Source organism: Centropristis striata, chromosome 18 (genome assembly GCF_030273125.1).
Source record: "Centropristis striata isolate RG_2023a ecotype Rhode Island chromosome 18, C.striata_1.0, whole genome shotgun sequence".
Lineage (NCBI taxonomy): Eukaryota > Metazoa > Chordata > Actinopteri > Perciformes > Serranidae > Centropristis > Centropristis striata.
In genome coordinates this window covers 19,092,896-19,109,058 of record NC_081534.1, presented here as the reverse complement: position 1 = coordinate 19,109,058, position 16,163 = coordinate 19,092,896, and positions in this window count along the sequence as shown.

Genomic DNA, 16,163 nt, shown 5'->3' with positions numbered 1-16,163 from the left:
AAGAGCTGTCATAACCAAAACTAGGTTACACTAGGTTTCACAGCATGAACAACATTACTTAACAGTCCAAATACAATACACAAGCATATCCAAACTCAATGTGTAACAGTAAAGAACAGCACATACTGATAAACAATTAGCTTGTGAAGCAGAAAACCAACAAGCATGAGAACCAACAATGAAAACACAACAAGGCAGCAGAAGCTGTGCACAGTAAGCGACGGCGGCTGCAGCTGTTGTGCAGCTGAACAGTGATCTGATGACTGGCGGACCAAGTGGGAGGCATGTGTTAGGCGTCACACACCACGTGTGACGATGGCCCGCTCATAGTGGTCCCGTTTCCAACAGTTCCACTAATTTTCCGCCTATGTGACCACCTCTGGAGGTGGAAAATTGGTGGGATCATCCCGCTTCAGGCACATTCATAGTGGAGGCGAGACTATGAAAGAGGCTTAAGTAACCCACAAAGTCTGGAGACTGGTCCATGGGTCTGGTTGGTGACACACAGACTGGCACCAGCATTTCACTGAGGCCAGGCAGGGTCATGGCGGTGGATATGGAAACATTAAAACACTCTGGAATCAAGTCTCTGCCACACAGTAGTGGGACAACTGTGTCCCATAGCTGTGTCCCTAAAACTGCTGCATTTAATTCACATCAGTTAAAGTTAAAGTCCACCAATGAACCCAAGATTCACCTGTGGTAAGATCCCAACAAGAGTGTAGCTTTATCCAATTAAATTCTCAGCTCAACCGTCATCACTTATCAAGCAAAACTGAATGATCGGTGTGTTTCAGCTCAGTGAGTTCTGATACGCAGTCATAGGTCCGGTTAACCACTGAATGATTCACTGAACAAATCTTTTGTACTCATCTTTTCAATGAACAGATTCCCGTGATTCAGTACACTGAAAAGAACTGCCGTTCCCACCACTATTCTATACGACTACAAGGAAAGGTTTGTCAGTTGAAAATTATATGGCTGAGAGTAATAAATCAAAAGAAATCCCCAAATTACAGATAAAAAAGTATCAGTGCAGTTTTAACTCTTATCTATCATGACTGCCAACACCAACAACAAAAGTACACTCAGTAGGGAGCAGATCTTTCTTGGTGGGACTCTCCTTTTCACTCCTTTTCCCCTCTTGAATCTCACTCAATTTCCTCTCCAGGATCCTTCAGTCTTCATTCATCGTAGCAATTACAAACATTTTTTGTACCATATCACTTGTATTTTACATCGCCTCATGGCAGTTTGCAGCTCCCTCTCATGAAAAACACAATACAGTATATTTGTGTAGCTATATATAAAATCAGAAATATATTAAAGCGAGAGACCAAAATATTGTGTGGTGCCACAAATGACGAGAAAGCCATCCAAATGGCTCACCATTTCTTTTGTGACAAATTGAAAGTGAGATTTTTGTTTACGATGGATGAAAAAAGTTCCTTCCACAAACCCTTCCCTCTACAAACTGCCCGTGGGACATGACAAGCCCTGCACCCATCACTGGCTTCCATCTCTGTGGAATAATGCAAATGATGACAAATTCCTTCATCCCTCATCATGTGTGTGCAGCTAATCGTTGTAACACACAGGAATGGGCACATCTTGGCGCTTGGCTGAGGGGCTGAGCTGCCTGATTGAATCATTCAGGAGTGGCTTGTTATCAGAGTGCTGTCAGGCCGCTCAACACTCTTCTCTTGTCAGGGCCTCCATTCACTTGCATTCAGCAGCAGCATTTGTCTCCTTCTCCTGTAGTGTGTGTGATCATGAAAGAACATTATTCCCATTTGTTGATGAGCAAGCAAATTGCATTTAGATCCTGCATGTGTTATTGTCTGGCAGAGGACTGTGTGCTAGAAGATTGTTATCTGATGTTATCACATTTGTGTTACAAACCCCCAAAATGAATAATGACTGCGAAACTCCGATTTTTGTGAAGTACAGCCACAGTCAATTCTGTATAGATCAACAATATTTTTTAGTTTAGAATAACCCTGACATGAACAACTCACATCCATACAACCATCTTCAACCATATCAATGCTCAGAAAAGGGTGAGCTTGGAAATCTGGCAGCCATGTACCATTTAAATGACACAATACACATGATTCCAAGATGGGAACTGTAGTGAAATGACTACCTATCTTGAGTGAGAAAATTAATCAAAGAGCATGTCGATGTTCCTTTTCGCTTCCTTTATTATCAGACATCAGAATACACTGCCTAGATACAGTGATACAGTGGGAGAATAATTCGTCAGATCTTAAGGATTGCTAAAAAAGACGGTCCCATCTCCAATACAGTCCTTTTGTTCTTTCAGTCTCTCTCTCTGACGGCATACAGCTTAATGTATGGTGCACGTGTTCGTACACGTGCAGGCTTTGAGGTTAGACTTTTAAATCTTAAAAGGATACAGCTCATACTGTTTATATTATGCTCCCAAACATGTCCAATATCTGACATAATCTCAAAGCCCTATAGCAAGCTATTACTGTACAAGGAGCCTCTGGCTTGATGCTGGCTTTTATGCACTCAGTCAGAATGTTAAAGTAACAATAAAATATATTACAGTAGCCCACTACTAATTTCTTTGTCACACAGTTGAAAATGCTTAAACTGTCATTTTATCCTGAAGGGTATCCATGAGAGAAACAAACCCTGCCTCTGTCTCCACCTAGTGCTGTAAACCAATCTGCAAAAGTCCACTACACCTGAATAAAAACAACCGGACAAGAGGGAGTCTCTGACTCAGTGTCAGTCACATGCAGAGTTACTCCTCTCCCCTCGTTCGTTCATTCATCCAGCCAAACTCAAAGCTGACACTAGGACTTTATGCACACAGAAATTGAGAAGCAGCCAGCAGAAATTAGAAAGAAAAACCACAGATATCATTTACGCACATCTCAACAGAACACCTGCTATGTGGCAACTGTCCAAGTTTCTTATAATTACGAGATCAGGATCTGATGGGGATCTAGTAATTATGAGAAAAGAGCTCTTAATAATGAAATCAGATCAAGATCTCATATCAGTGTGTGTGTGTGTGTGTGTGTGTGTGTGTGTGTGTGTGTGTGTATGTTGTAACTTGAAGAACCTACCTTTTCAGGGTTTGAGCTCTAAATACAATATATCTGTTTTAATAAGAACTAATTGTACAGTGTTTAAAATGCAATTGAAACAGCTAATGGTCTAAATCCAAAATGTAGATATCACATCTCATATCTCACCATATATGTATTACATCCCAGCAAAAATATGAATTAGTACATGTTTATAACTTTTCTATTCTCACTATGTATACTACATATACAAGATCTAAAAGCATTTTCACCGAACATAATCTTCAATATTCAAACTCACAGTTATTATTTTACATTTCGGATGTAATACTGTGGATGAAATTAATTATGGGACTTTTTCTTCCCCACAAGAATAATCCTCCATTAAATGAATATGAATAGTTCTCTTGCTTTCAGTGCAGGAATACAGACACATAGTGATGAACCTGTGTTGGCTTTGCAAAGCAGGAATTATCACCAGAGGGCAGTAGTACGTCACTGAGTACAGCCTGATCTTAATCCATCCAGAATGAATCACACACACATATCTCATCTTATTAAGAGGTGGAGAAAAAAAACATTGGGCTCATTGTTTTACAACCTCTGAATAATTGTTAATAGAAATTTGTAGAATTAATTGTACTATTTAATAGACGTCAGGCAATTCCAAAACATTCTAAAAATAATTTGTAAGTGGTTTTCTACCAGCAATTTCACTCCTTTGCAAGTTGGAGACGCTGGCTCCACCCTACCACCTCACTCTTGTCCTTCCAATTAATTCTTACCCATGACCAGTCTCATCTCCTCTGACATGGCAGGACAGGGCCACTTGTGATGGATGTGACATTAACGGGAAATGAAGCCAGGGAGTTGTGACGCCCCAGTCCAATAGTGGCATTTGTCACTGCCCTGGTCATGCAGATTGGGCCAGCCTTGCTCACTGACTAAGATTAATGATGACGGTGGCCCTGTCTTTGTCTCCCTGTGTGGCTTCCCCAGGCACAGCACAGTCTCCAAACATGACGCGTCTCATGTTAACCCCACACAGATAGGAGACACAACATGCACCCTGACATAAATATATTGACTCCTTCCACACCCCTTTTTTTCATATTAACTGTGGGTGAATGGTGACGGGGAGAAGTTAGTTTTAATGAATTAATTGAGAATATCTGATTTCAGTCTGGCAATTATGGCTAGATGATTCTAAGAATGAAAACAAAGAAAGACAAAAAGGAGGGGGGAACACTATTAAAGGTGTTTTATGAAGCAGCCACGTTCTGGTTTGTAATAAAGAAATGGAATAACCTTAAGAACCATGCACTGCTGCACAGAAAATGGCTTTTCCCAGACAGATGAGGTAGCCGGGGCAGCCTCAGATGGATGGGGGATTGGGATGGTTGTATAAGACTTCAGGGATGCAGCACATTCCCCTGGTCATCCATCATTCACTGACACATCCACTTATATCTGCACCACACATACATACAGATGTGATCCTCTGTTTGATCAGCAATCTGGTAAAGACTACACACATTTTGGTCTGGTGTGGCACTGCCTCTGTCTGTACTCTGTGTGTGTATGCATGGTTTGCACAGAATTCATGTTAATAATTAACAAAAACAGTTTCCAATCCAATCCAATCCAATTTATTTATATAGCACGTTTATAGCAAACACAGGGTTTCCAAAGTGCTGCACAAAAACACAATAAAAGCATAACACAATGAAAGCACAATAAAAAAAGATAAGTAGATAATAAAAAGGTAAAATACAATAAGATGAAATACAATAAGAATAGAATAAAATAAAAATTATTAAAATGCACTGCCCGCACAAAATAAAATATGCATGAAGATAAAATCATTTAAAAAAAATGATAAAATCAACACTCTACGTGGTGTCAAAAGGCAATGAGAAGAGGTGGGTTTTAAGAAGAGATTTAAAATGAGACAGTGAGGAGGCCTGTCTAATGTGCAGCGGTAATTCATTCCAAAGTTTTGGAGATGTAATGGCAAACGCTCGTTCCCTCTGAGCTTCAGCCGAACTCTCCACACTGTCAGGAGCAGCGTAGAGTAGGGATGTAGCAGCTCAGAGAGGTAAGGTGGGGCTAGGCCATTCAAAGCTGTAAAACAAATAAAATAATTTTAAAATGAATCCTAAAATGGACAGGCAGCCAGTGCAGTGAAGCTAAAACAGGTGAAATGTTTCTCGTACTTTCTTGTGCCAGTTAAAAGACGTGCAGCAGCATTTTGTACGAGTTGAAGTCGGGCTATGGAGGGCCTACTAACCCCCATATAAAGTGCATTACAGTAATCCAACCGAGTGGTCACGAAGGCATGGCTTACTGTCTCAAAGTGCCGTGTTTGCAGGAGTTGTTTTATTTTTGCCAGCTGCCATAACTGGAAGAAGCTGGACTTCAACACAGCTTTAATCTGGCTGTCAAATACAAGGCCAGTGTTTAATGATTAATTGACTCTAAATGTCCCATAGGTGTGAATGTGAGTGTGAATGTTTGTGTCTGCCCTGTGCTGCCCCATACTAGTAGCTAACCACTGTCAGTAGGTTTTGAATGTGTGACATTGGGTGAATGGTTAGATAACTTAGTTATAGCTAGTTACTTTACAGCCTTGGCAAAGGTGTCTATTCATAAGCTCCTGGAGACTGGTCTCCCCTCAGAAACATCACTATAGGGCATTTGTAGAGGCAGCAAAATACAACTCATATTTAAGTTTCAGACTGTCCTCCACCGCCATCTTGCTGACGTAGTAGTAGTGATAAACGGCGATGCAGAGTTTAATTGGCAGATATCACACTCAGGGTGAATGGGTTGAACAAACGGCAGACTTTCACCCAGGAGACGGGGGTTCATGTCCTGTGTGAAAACAAAAGGAAATTACTTTTCACGTAACTTCCATGGCTCTCGTCACCCTACTACTAACTACTTCACCTCCAGCATTTATGTACATTTATTAACTGTTTAAAGTGTCTTTTATTACGCTTTACCAGGAAGTTTTTGCCCTAAACCTAGGTCAGTGGAAACTGCAGCCTTTTTTACAACTGCGATTCGAACGTGTATGTACAGGTGCATCTCAAAAAATAAACAAATAACACATTATATTGATTACAAACAGAATAAAAACAATCATGTCTTAATTTATTTAATTTCTTCTAATTATAATCATTATGGCTTACATTTAATGAAGACCTAAAATTCAGTGTCTCAAAAATGTTCAATATTACAAAAGACCAATTTTAAAAGTATGTTTAATATGGTAATGTTAAAGCATTAAAAAAAAAATTATTCATTATAAGTAGTCCTGTTTTTTTGCAGGGCAGTTGTACTGGATTGCTTAGTTTTAGATGGGTGAAGCCAACAAAATGACAACTGATTGTCTCAGGGATGAAGACACACAGGTACACAGGGCTGGAGCTGCAGTACGCACTTACAATAAGTCATATATTATACAAAATATGCTTTTTGCTGTGGTTGACATTGTAAATACAGAACTATTTTTGTTAGACATCAAAATTACTTTTGTAAGATTAGGAAAGAAAGGTCAGGTTTAGAATTCCATACATATCTTCCAATGGGGCTTGAACACCAGTCTCCTGGTAGATATATCCACTGCCCCTCCTGCCCACCTAACGGGGCGTTTATACTACTGATCACTGGTAATTACTTTTCATTGGACATTATAGTTGCTGGTGAGAGACTACTCTGCTGCTGTGGAAGACTCTTTTTATTAAGGGGTTTTAGGTTTGTTGTATCACAAAATTGTCGAGACTAATGTAAATAGTTACAGGCATCTGACTATTATGAATACAGGCTATCATATCATTGCCAAAATTCTGCTTCCTCCCACAATCCAAAGACATGCACCCTAGTTGTGAATGAGTGTGAATGGTTGCCTGTCCCTGCAATAGCATGGCAATCTGTCCAGGGTGGACCCCACCTCCACCCCCAGTGCCAGAGGGGATTGGCTCCACCATCACGCCAACCCTAACCCTAACCCTAACCCTAGCCCTAACGATATTGGTGGGACCCTACTGTGAAGCCAAAACTTTGGAATCATAAATAGTTTGTAAGGCAGAGAATAATTTAGCTGCTTCCTCAGTAACCTCCACTTAGGTGAGGTGTGGTGTGGGAATGCTAGCATTACAACACATTACTTGAAATACTGTATATGGAAAATGTAATTTTATATAATAAATAAATAAAAACTAAAATACTGTTCCATAATGCACGCAGAACACTGTTATTTGTAAATTGCAATGCAAATGATATATATATATATAATGACAGTGAGTAGACTGACTGAATGTGGTAAACCAGACCTGTCAGGCTGTTTAAATTCTGTTTTGTAATTGGATTGTTCATTCATGTTTTATCAACATTTCCAAAATGTACGTTTGGAGTTGCTGTTATTTTTACATTATTATACAATGTCGTTTGTGTTTTTAGTCCGGCCTACTTGAGATCAAACTAGGCTCTATGTGGTTACTGAACTAAAATGAGTTTGACACCCCTGCTGTAAGATATAATTTCACTCTACACAGTGGTGGAATGTCACCAAGTACATTTACTCAAGTACTGTACTTAAGTACAATTTTGAGGTACTTTTACTTTACTTGAGTATTTCCACATTTGTAACTTTATACTTCTACTTCACTACGTTTTAAGAGCAGATATTGTACTTCTTACTCCACTACATTTAGCTTTAGTTACTTTTCAGGTCGAGATTTAACATAAAACATGATCAATTTAAATGTAACCACATAAAATATTTTAAATAGTTAAAATGAGCCCTACATTGACAGCAGTAAAACTCTGCTGACATGAATGCATCAATTATAATGATCTAATAATATATTTAGAGAATATAAAACAATCTGAGTGGGTTCACTTTGCATAACAACTACTTTTGATACTTTAAGTAGATTTTGATGCTGAAACCTTTGTACTTTTAATTAAGTAAGTTTCTGATGCAGGACTTTTACTTGTAGTGGAGTAATTTCACAGTGTGGTGTTGGTGCTTTTACTTAAGTAATGCATCTAAATACTTCTTCCACCACTGACTCTACATTACTGGATTGTCTGCACATCCTTGCCATATGAGCCACTGCAGCTGGGGACCAGACTAGGGAAGCTAGAGTGATTCGGTTACCACTTTCACTTAGACAGAGGCTTCTCTGGCCCTTCAGTAACCTTACTAATGGCATTTTCACTGTGGCATTATAATGCCATTGGGATGGTAATATATGTCCCACAATGCTTTAGTCCTCAATCCTTAACTTGAAAGAGGAGGTGATGACCTTTGGCCTGAAGGCCGAGTTGCACAGACTCCCCATTAGGACCAAATGACAAACAAGATGGTGCACAACAAGGCACACATATCACCCACTCTCTTCTTGATAGAAAGCACCTGATCTGGAGGCTCAGAAAGTGGACCTATTAAACCATCAAGCACCCAAGTGGCCCTTAATAGGAAGGAGCCCACAGTGCAAGGCCCCTACCCTCAACCACTAACAAGTTGAGTAAGTCCTTGTAGTGGACGGGGCTCAAGCTTTCTGAATCATAGAGACAACAGCAGTTGGGAGACTCAGGCCCTTCGGTCTCACCCCATCAACCTCCTAAAATCAGGTGTGAGAGTACAGAGCCCCCTGCGGGATGCAGAGGAAAACAGGAAAATACAGAGGGTGTTGTCCCTATTTGCATTTAGGTCAGACAAGGCAGCAGTACTCGTAGTACTGTCTGCCTACACTGAAGTGCAGAGACTTCCCATGGCGTAGTAGGAGGGGACATAGAAGTAGGCATCAGCCAGGTCTCTGCAGGCCATACAGTCCCCCAGTTGGATGCACTCTAATAGCTTGACTGTCAACATGTGAAACTGTCTATGTACGATTTAGCCACTCAGGATGAGTTTCAGTTTCATGCCCCGTGACTAATTGAGCACTAGGAAGTACTGGGAAAAGAATCCGTCTGTGCCTCCGAGTGAGGAACAGTAACTATGGCTCCCTTGAGGAAGAAGGAGACTATCTTGCTCTCCAGAGCCACTCTTTCTGCAGGGGTAAAGAGGGAGGTCTGAAGAAAGCCACTGAACGGTGGGGGTTGGCAGAAAAATTGCAGAGCATAGTGTTTTTGCAACGTCCTGTCCAGCCAGGCAGGGAGAGGACCAAAAAGCTGCACCAACACTGGATAATTGTCCATGAGTGGCAGGGTGATTGATTTGGCTGGGAGAGGTAGAACTGGCCCACTTGTCTGAACCTCTCATCCTGGGAGGGAGCGCACATGGGGCCCCTGCTGAAGGGCTGAGAAGTTAACTCTAGCATTGATTCTGCTGCATCGATAGTTTCATTCTCCAGAGAAGTGACAACGGATAAAAGCTCACGTCGGGACCAGGCAGGAATGCTATGCTTCACTCAGACTTACTGTGCACACTAACAGGATAAAAACAACTCGTTTGAGGAGCATTCTCAGCTGGAAAAACTCTGTTGGCATGGTGTCTAGCTTGTCCTCCTTAGCCAGAGCCGACGGTGTAGTAGGAGACCTTTATTCTCACAAAACAAGAACGGTGGCTGGGCAGAGCCAAAATAATATAAAATGTATTTTAATGCAGGACTGGCCTGCCCAGTAGTGTACTCAACGGTGAACCCTGCATGTTCTTGCCAAAGGAGGAGTGGCCAGTGGGCAGCGTACACCCTTGTCCCCATATTCGCCTGGAACTCGGAGGAAGGCGCACCAGTCTCCAAACCTGGAGTGAGACTCATATTGATAGCATGGCTAACAGTGCTAACCACTTCATGATCAGTCCTAATGTTGTAAACGGTGTCATCAACATGTCTTACCATGTTAATCATATTATGAACAGAGGTTACTATAGGTTACTTGCTATTGTGTAAATAATCATTAACAGTCTCACATGGCAATCACATTCTGAGCATCTGTCCATCAGGCAAGAAATGTCGAGTCAGAGGGATCGCTGACCCACTCATGCTAAGTTTTCCTCATTCCAAAAACGTACAGCTGCGGCAGCCGGGGCGCCTCAAAGTTTTAAGCCTCTCAAATGTGATTTCATTTACAGACCTCATACTACTACTACTACTACTACTACTACTACTACTAATTGTAATAATAATAATAATAATAATAATAATAATAATAATAATAAACTCTATGGAAGCAATAGGTTCCTACACTTTAATTGCCAGTTCCAGTTTAATTTTTTAAAATATTTTTTTTGGGCCTATTTTGTCAGGATGGCTGTAGATGAACGGAAAGGGAAGAGGTGACATACAGCAAAGGGCCATGGTTGTAATCATACCCAGGCGCTGTGGTAAGGACTATGTGGGACAAGCGGTCTACTGATGGAGCAACTTGCGCTCCAATTCCTTCAGTTTCAATAGCATCCTCACACCACGTTCAGTTCTCTGTCCTCTATAATAATAAACTCAATAGGGTCCTTTGGTTCTCAGGCTATATGCCTTTGCCAACCTCTGGTTGGTGCTCAGGCCTTAATATATCTTTCAGTTTTAATAGTGTCCTTGTAGCACTTCCACACAGATCTAATGATTTTGTCCATCTACTTTTGTCTCGCAATAAATGTGTATAAAATCAACTGGGTGGAAACCCACCTAGTGTTTGACAAAGAACTCAGTTTTTCTCTCAGCCAGGCTTTTCTTCCCCTGCAGCTCTGTCAATGGCGCTCTGAATATAAGTGTTTTTCTTCAGATTAGGGAGAGACAGAGGAGGATTCGGACAGGCACACTGGACACTGAACTTGAAGCACTGGCCTCTGCTCTGGAATCAAAGTGACACATGTCGTCCCAGGTTTTTCACCTGACATTTCTGTTGCCACTGTTGTCCTGACTGTGTGACAGCCACTCACACTATAGTTAGCACATCTCTGCAACCCCTGACCCTGCTTCCCCACTCACCAAGACAACTCTCTTCTTCCTCTTCCTTGTGATGAGAAATTCACCACTAGTTGTATTGTTTACAGAGGCAGTATAGGCCTTTTTTTTTTCTTTATCTGATTTTTATAGAACCGGGTTAGTGCCATTTATAAGTCTGAAAAAAGCATAAGCAGCATTTTCACAACAACAAACATGGAAGTTATGCAGAAACAATGCTTAAGTCAGGGAAATAAATGGTTAGCTAAGAACAGGCATCAGTTGCACGTGGTCCACAATGGTTCATAAGATATCTACATAGCATTAGTAAATTATCATTATTCATTACTTAAGCCATTATTTTTTAAGAATATATTTGACATACAGCTTGAATTGGGCTTCAAATTTGCAGCAACATTAATCACCCCAACATGTGAATAGCACATTGACTAAGAAACATATCAGTCCAAACCAAACTCTCAGAAACACGTAACTTAATGAGCATGAAGCTATGTATCTGACCGTAGCATCAGGTTGTCAGTTGTAGGGAGGCTGAGGGTCTGAAATGTGAGGCTTGTCTTGGGACAGTGTCGCATGTTCCATGATTAAAAGGCCAATTAATTTATCTTCTCAGGATCTGAGAGGAAAAAACAGAAGTGGATGCAGCAAAGGGAGTTCTCCTTTCAAAGTCTATCAATACTTGGAATACAATCTGAACTGGACTTAACTGATGTGGTGGAGGAGTTTTTGGGAGAAAATGCAAAAAAACCCACCATTTTGTCTCATTTGTGATCTGTTAAACAGCAAATTCATCCTAATCAGTGTCCCTTTTTGCTGTTTTCCAAGCTGCTGCATTGTAATGCAGCAGTCAACGTTTTATTCCCAGTTGGTCATCTCTCTCTCTCTCTCTCTCTCTCTCTCTCTCTCTCTCTCAGTACTAGCTGTTGTATATTTGGTTGTCATGACTTTGTGAGTGATTGACATCCTGTCACTTTTCCAGATCCTCATCCTCAAAGTGGCTCTGCAGATTCATGTAATGGCAACTTCATGGTATTTCATAAAATTCTGACCCATAAAGCCCTTCATCAGCAGACCCCCTCCTATCTATCTGAGCTGCTCCACTACCCTGTGGAACTCCCTGTCAAACTCATCTGTGACTCTACTGACCTACCCACCTTCACTAAAGGGGTGTTTACATTACAGTCCAATACCCGGAATGAGGCGGTTCCCCTAATTTGAATATGGAGCCGTCTGGAGCAGTCGTTTGACGGGACTTTTTTTGGCCCTGTTGAAGAGCAGGGCCGTTTTTCTCCCCTGAAAAACGTCTGGTTGCTGATTGGATAGAATGCTAAGCAGGCTGTGACGTAGTACTCGACGCCACAACATCATTTCTAAAAGCCGGTGAAGTAGTGAGTAATGCGACAATAAACATAAGCCCCTTTCATATTGTGGTCCTGCAAATCCCCTGCTATTGCTGGAAAGATCTGTTCCAGCTCTTCGCCTTAGGGCGTTCTTATTGATCCCGCAAAGGCGTGATTTTCAACAAGCACCGGACACTGTGCACAGTTAGCGATGCTGGTTAATTCACGATCATGATGTTTATGATCAGTGGAGACGCGGTGCATAATTAGCCATCCTGGTTTGTTTATGATCAGCGGCGGACGTTGCGCACACTTAGCGACAGCGGCCACAGTTGCGTCTCCCGTGTTTAATAAATCGCGTATGTGATCACGGTCGAAACTGTCACTAAGCGATTACGCGATGATCGAAAATCATACGTCACCTCAGGAGTCTCGTAAATCCCTCCAGGGCCTTTTTTGTAATGGAGACACGCTGAGTGGGCGGATATTTGAGAAGCAGTGGCCTGAGACTTTCTCCCCTTTTTTCCTTTCTTCCCCCTAAAGGAAACACGGCTAATACTTGCAAAAACTCACCTCTTCAGAATTACTTTTAATGTGTGACTGTTATAAGTTGTTTAGACTTGTTTTTTTGTTTTGTATACTTCTGTGTTCTCTTTGTTGCTCTCACTGCGTTTATGTGTATTTAACTTATTATTATTATTATTATTATAATTATTATTGTCATTATTAATAATGAAATATGATAGCAATCAAGTGTATGAAGCAGGTGCATCATATAATCAAAACACTATAGATTTTCTCTCATATTATTCATACATTATGGCCAACCATAAAAGCTCGCTGTTGAGTTCACAACGTTTTTGACTCTTAAATAGGTAAAAAATATTCTTTCACAGGTGGAAATACCTGCCCTCCACAGCTGCTGAATGACAAAGCACCATAAGGAGTGCACGGGCTGCATATCTGGTCATTTGTCAGGTGAGACTCGCCCACATGAACCAGCCAGTTCACTTGGCATTTCTGCTTTCCAGAACATTTGATCCCGACCATTAATATTTCATCACAGAAACCTCTAGTCTTATCAAAAATAACATTTACACAATATATGATACTTATCTTTGTGGAAATGAAAAAATGGGAAAAAAAGGAATGCCCCCCAAAACATCTTCATAGTTACAACAGTAATATGAAGGTGGGAGGACAAGTCTTCAATTAGTATAATCACAAATCACAGACATCATGGAATTATAATAAAAGCACACAAACACTAGTCAGCAGGTGATGAATGAGTGGGCCGGGGCCAGGCTCATCCATCACCTCACCGGTGCGCCTGGCAGCAACAACGTGACAGGAGCGGTCAAATAACGTTTAGCACACTGGGAACCCTGTGTTTGGGGGAAGATTATAACTGTCACAGCTTTAATGGATTAGCTTGGACCAGCATAGGTTCAGCCAATGGGGCATGAGCACTGTGCATTAGCATAGCTATCAGAGGTCCAGCCAGGCAACAGCAGGTTGGTGATTGACAGATGAAGGTGGCTGCCCAGCAGACATGTAGCCAGTTTAGGGCGAAACAACGAGGACCCAATTATGTGTGGAAAAACAAGGTCATTCATCATTCAGTTAGACACCTGTCCAGCCATACAAAGGAGACTTGAAAGCCTCAACCAGCATCCCCAGACAGAGATGATGCTCATTAACTTGGACTGGGAGAAAATAAGCAAGCCCAGGGTTTACATTTAGAACACACAGCACAGAGACAATACAGACAATGGGATTGTGAGGTGCATGCAGTTCTGTAAGTGGAAGAGCAGAGCTTTTATTTTGTCATCTCCAATAACTCCCCCTAGTGCTAAAAATGCATGCATAATTATTGCTATATGTTCTTTAAATAATATAAAAGATGTTGTGTGAACATGAGTTCATACACTGCAAATCTATATCTTGGTTCTTACCAAGATATAAAAAAACATGGATTTAGAAGTGTTAGATAATTGATCTTGTTTTAAGAGTTCATTTCTTATTTTAAGTGTTCAACATGCTTATTTCTAGATTTAAGAATCTTAATTCAAGAAATCTTGTCAAGTGAAATTATCTGTCCATGCAGTAAGATAATTTCCCTCAGATTTAGTGTTTTTATCTTGTTTTTAGACACCCTTTTATTTTTTTAGAGTGTATGTCTGTCAGTATGCAGCTAATCTCTCATACGATTCAAACAATCCTTAATCCTTTTTTGTATTTTCATAATTTAAACACCTATTCATTGTTGTATATTTACATTTACATATATTGCTGACTACTCACTCCTAGGCCTGTTGCACGTATGCAGGGTGTGTGCATTGCAGAACCAAAGAATGGACTGGTACTCACCAGTATGTAGTACCAGATCACATCCACATTTTGGTCTTTGGCTTACAGAGACCTGCTGCTCTGTCCTGTCCTCTCTATATCAGGCTCTCTGACTCAATTACAATGGACCTAAATAATCTTTAGGGTTTCCCCTTTAAACCTTTTTGCATTCATAATTTTATTAATATCATGACACCACAGTTACATCACTTTGCGGAACTGTCCACAGTCAGGATTACAACCCTGAATCCAAAATAGTTTGGACACTGTGAATGTAGAAAAAAAACCAACGTTGAGTATGATCATTTTGTTTCTTAATGCACAATTAGGCATTTAACTTCTACAATCCATAACATTATTATAAGATTTAGAGAAAAATATATATGATAGGTGCAAGGCTGAAAAACAACCATCTACAAATGCAAGTGTAGTGCACTGCAAAAAAAAGTTGGGTGAACTCAAAATTTCAAGGCAACAAACTTTGATAAAATTTTAAGTTGGACAATTAAACTAAATATTTTAAGTTTTGATTTTGAGTTTGCTCGACTCTGAATTCAGATTTTTGGCAACTCAACTGTAAGTTGTACTAACTTATAATTTTACATTGTAATAACTTTTAATCCTTACTTCTGCTAACTTCTGCAATGTGCTGAATTGGCACGATTGTAACGCCGCTATGAAATGTCAGCTAATGTTGCCACAATTTTGAGTTAGCATTGATACGCTAATGGCTACTCTTGTAGTTGTAACAAGCTGCGCCGCTAGCATCAGTTTGCCGCTAGCTTTCGCTAATGACCGAATTTCACCGCTTTCCCGCATTTCACAACAAAGATATAAGAGTTAGCAGAACTATTGTCCCTTGTTGTGAACCCCAACTTAAAGATATAAGTAACGACAACTCACCAACTTGTTTTTGAGCAGACAACTGGCTTCCTTTGTTGTGCTAACTTACATTACTGTCCTAAATATCAATAATTTATATTTCCAAGTTATACCAACTTAAATCACTGTTTTAGGCCAAAAAATACAAGTTGGCTTTTTTGCAGTGTGGGCAACACTGATGCAGCCAACAATGAGTTGTGGTTTGAACAATAAAAGGCACCTGGTTCACCTGGCTCGTTCTCTTGCTCTCCTCCTGTGTGCTGCAGGCTGCTAAGCAGGTGAGTGCTTCTAACAGTTCACATGCAGTTTTAAATCCTGCAGTTTTGTTATATTGTTGTTTCCAGTTTATTTGTAGCTCCTATTCTTTCTGGTTATTTCCTGTACAAGGTGGTGAGTAGGGTTATGATCTCAGTTTAACATTTGATTTTTGTAAGAGAATGTGTTTAATTTATTTTATTTGTAGGTTCCCATGCTGCTGTTTCTCCTCCTTTCTTCAGTTACATGCTTTGCTCTTAATTATCTCAGGTAAGAATTGGTCATGCCATTTACTTTTTGCCCATTTCCTTAAGTTTTTCTTGCCCCTTTTCAAAGTATATTGCCTTTTGTTTTGCCCC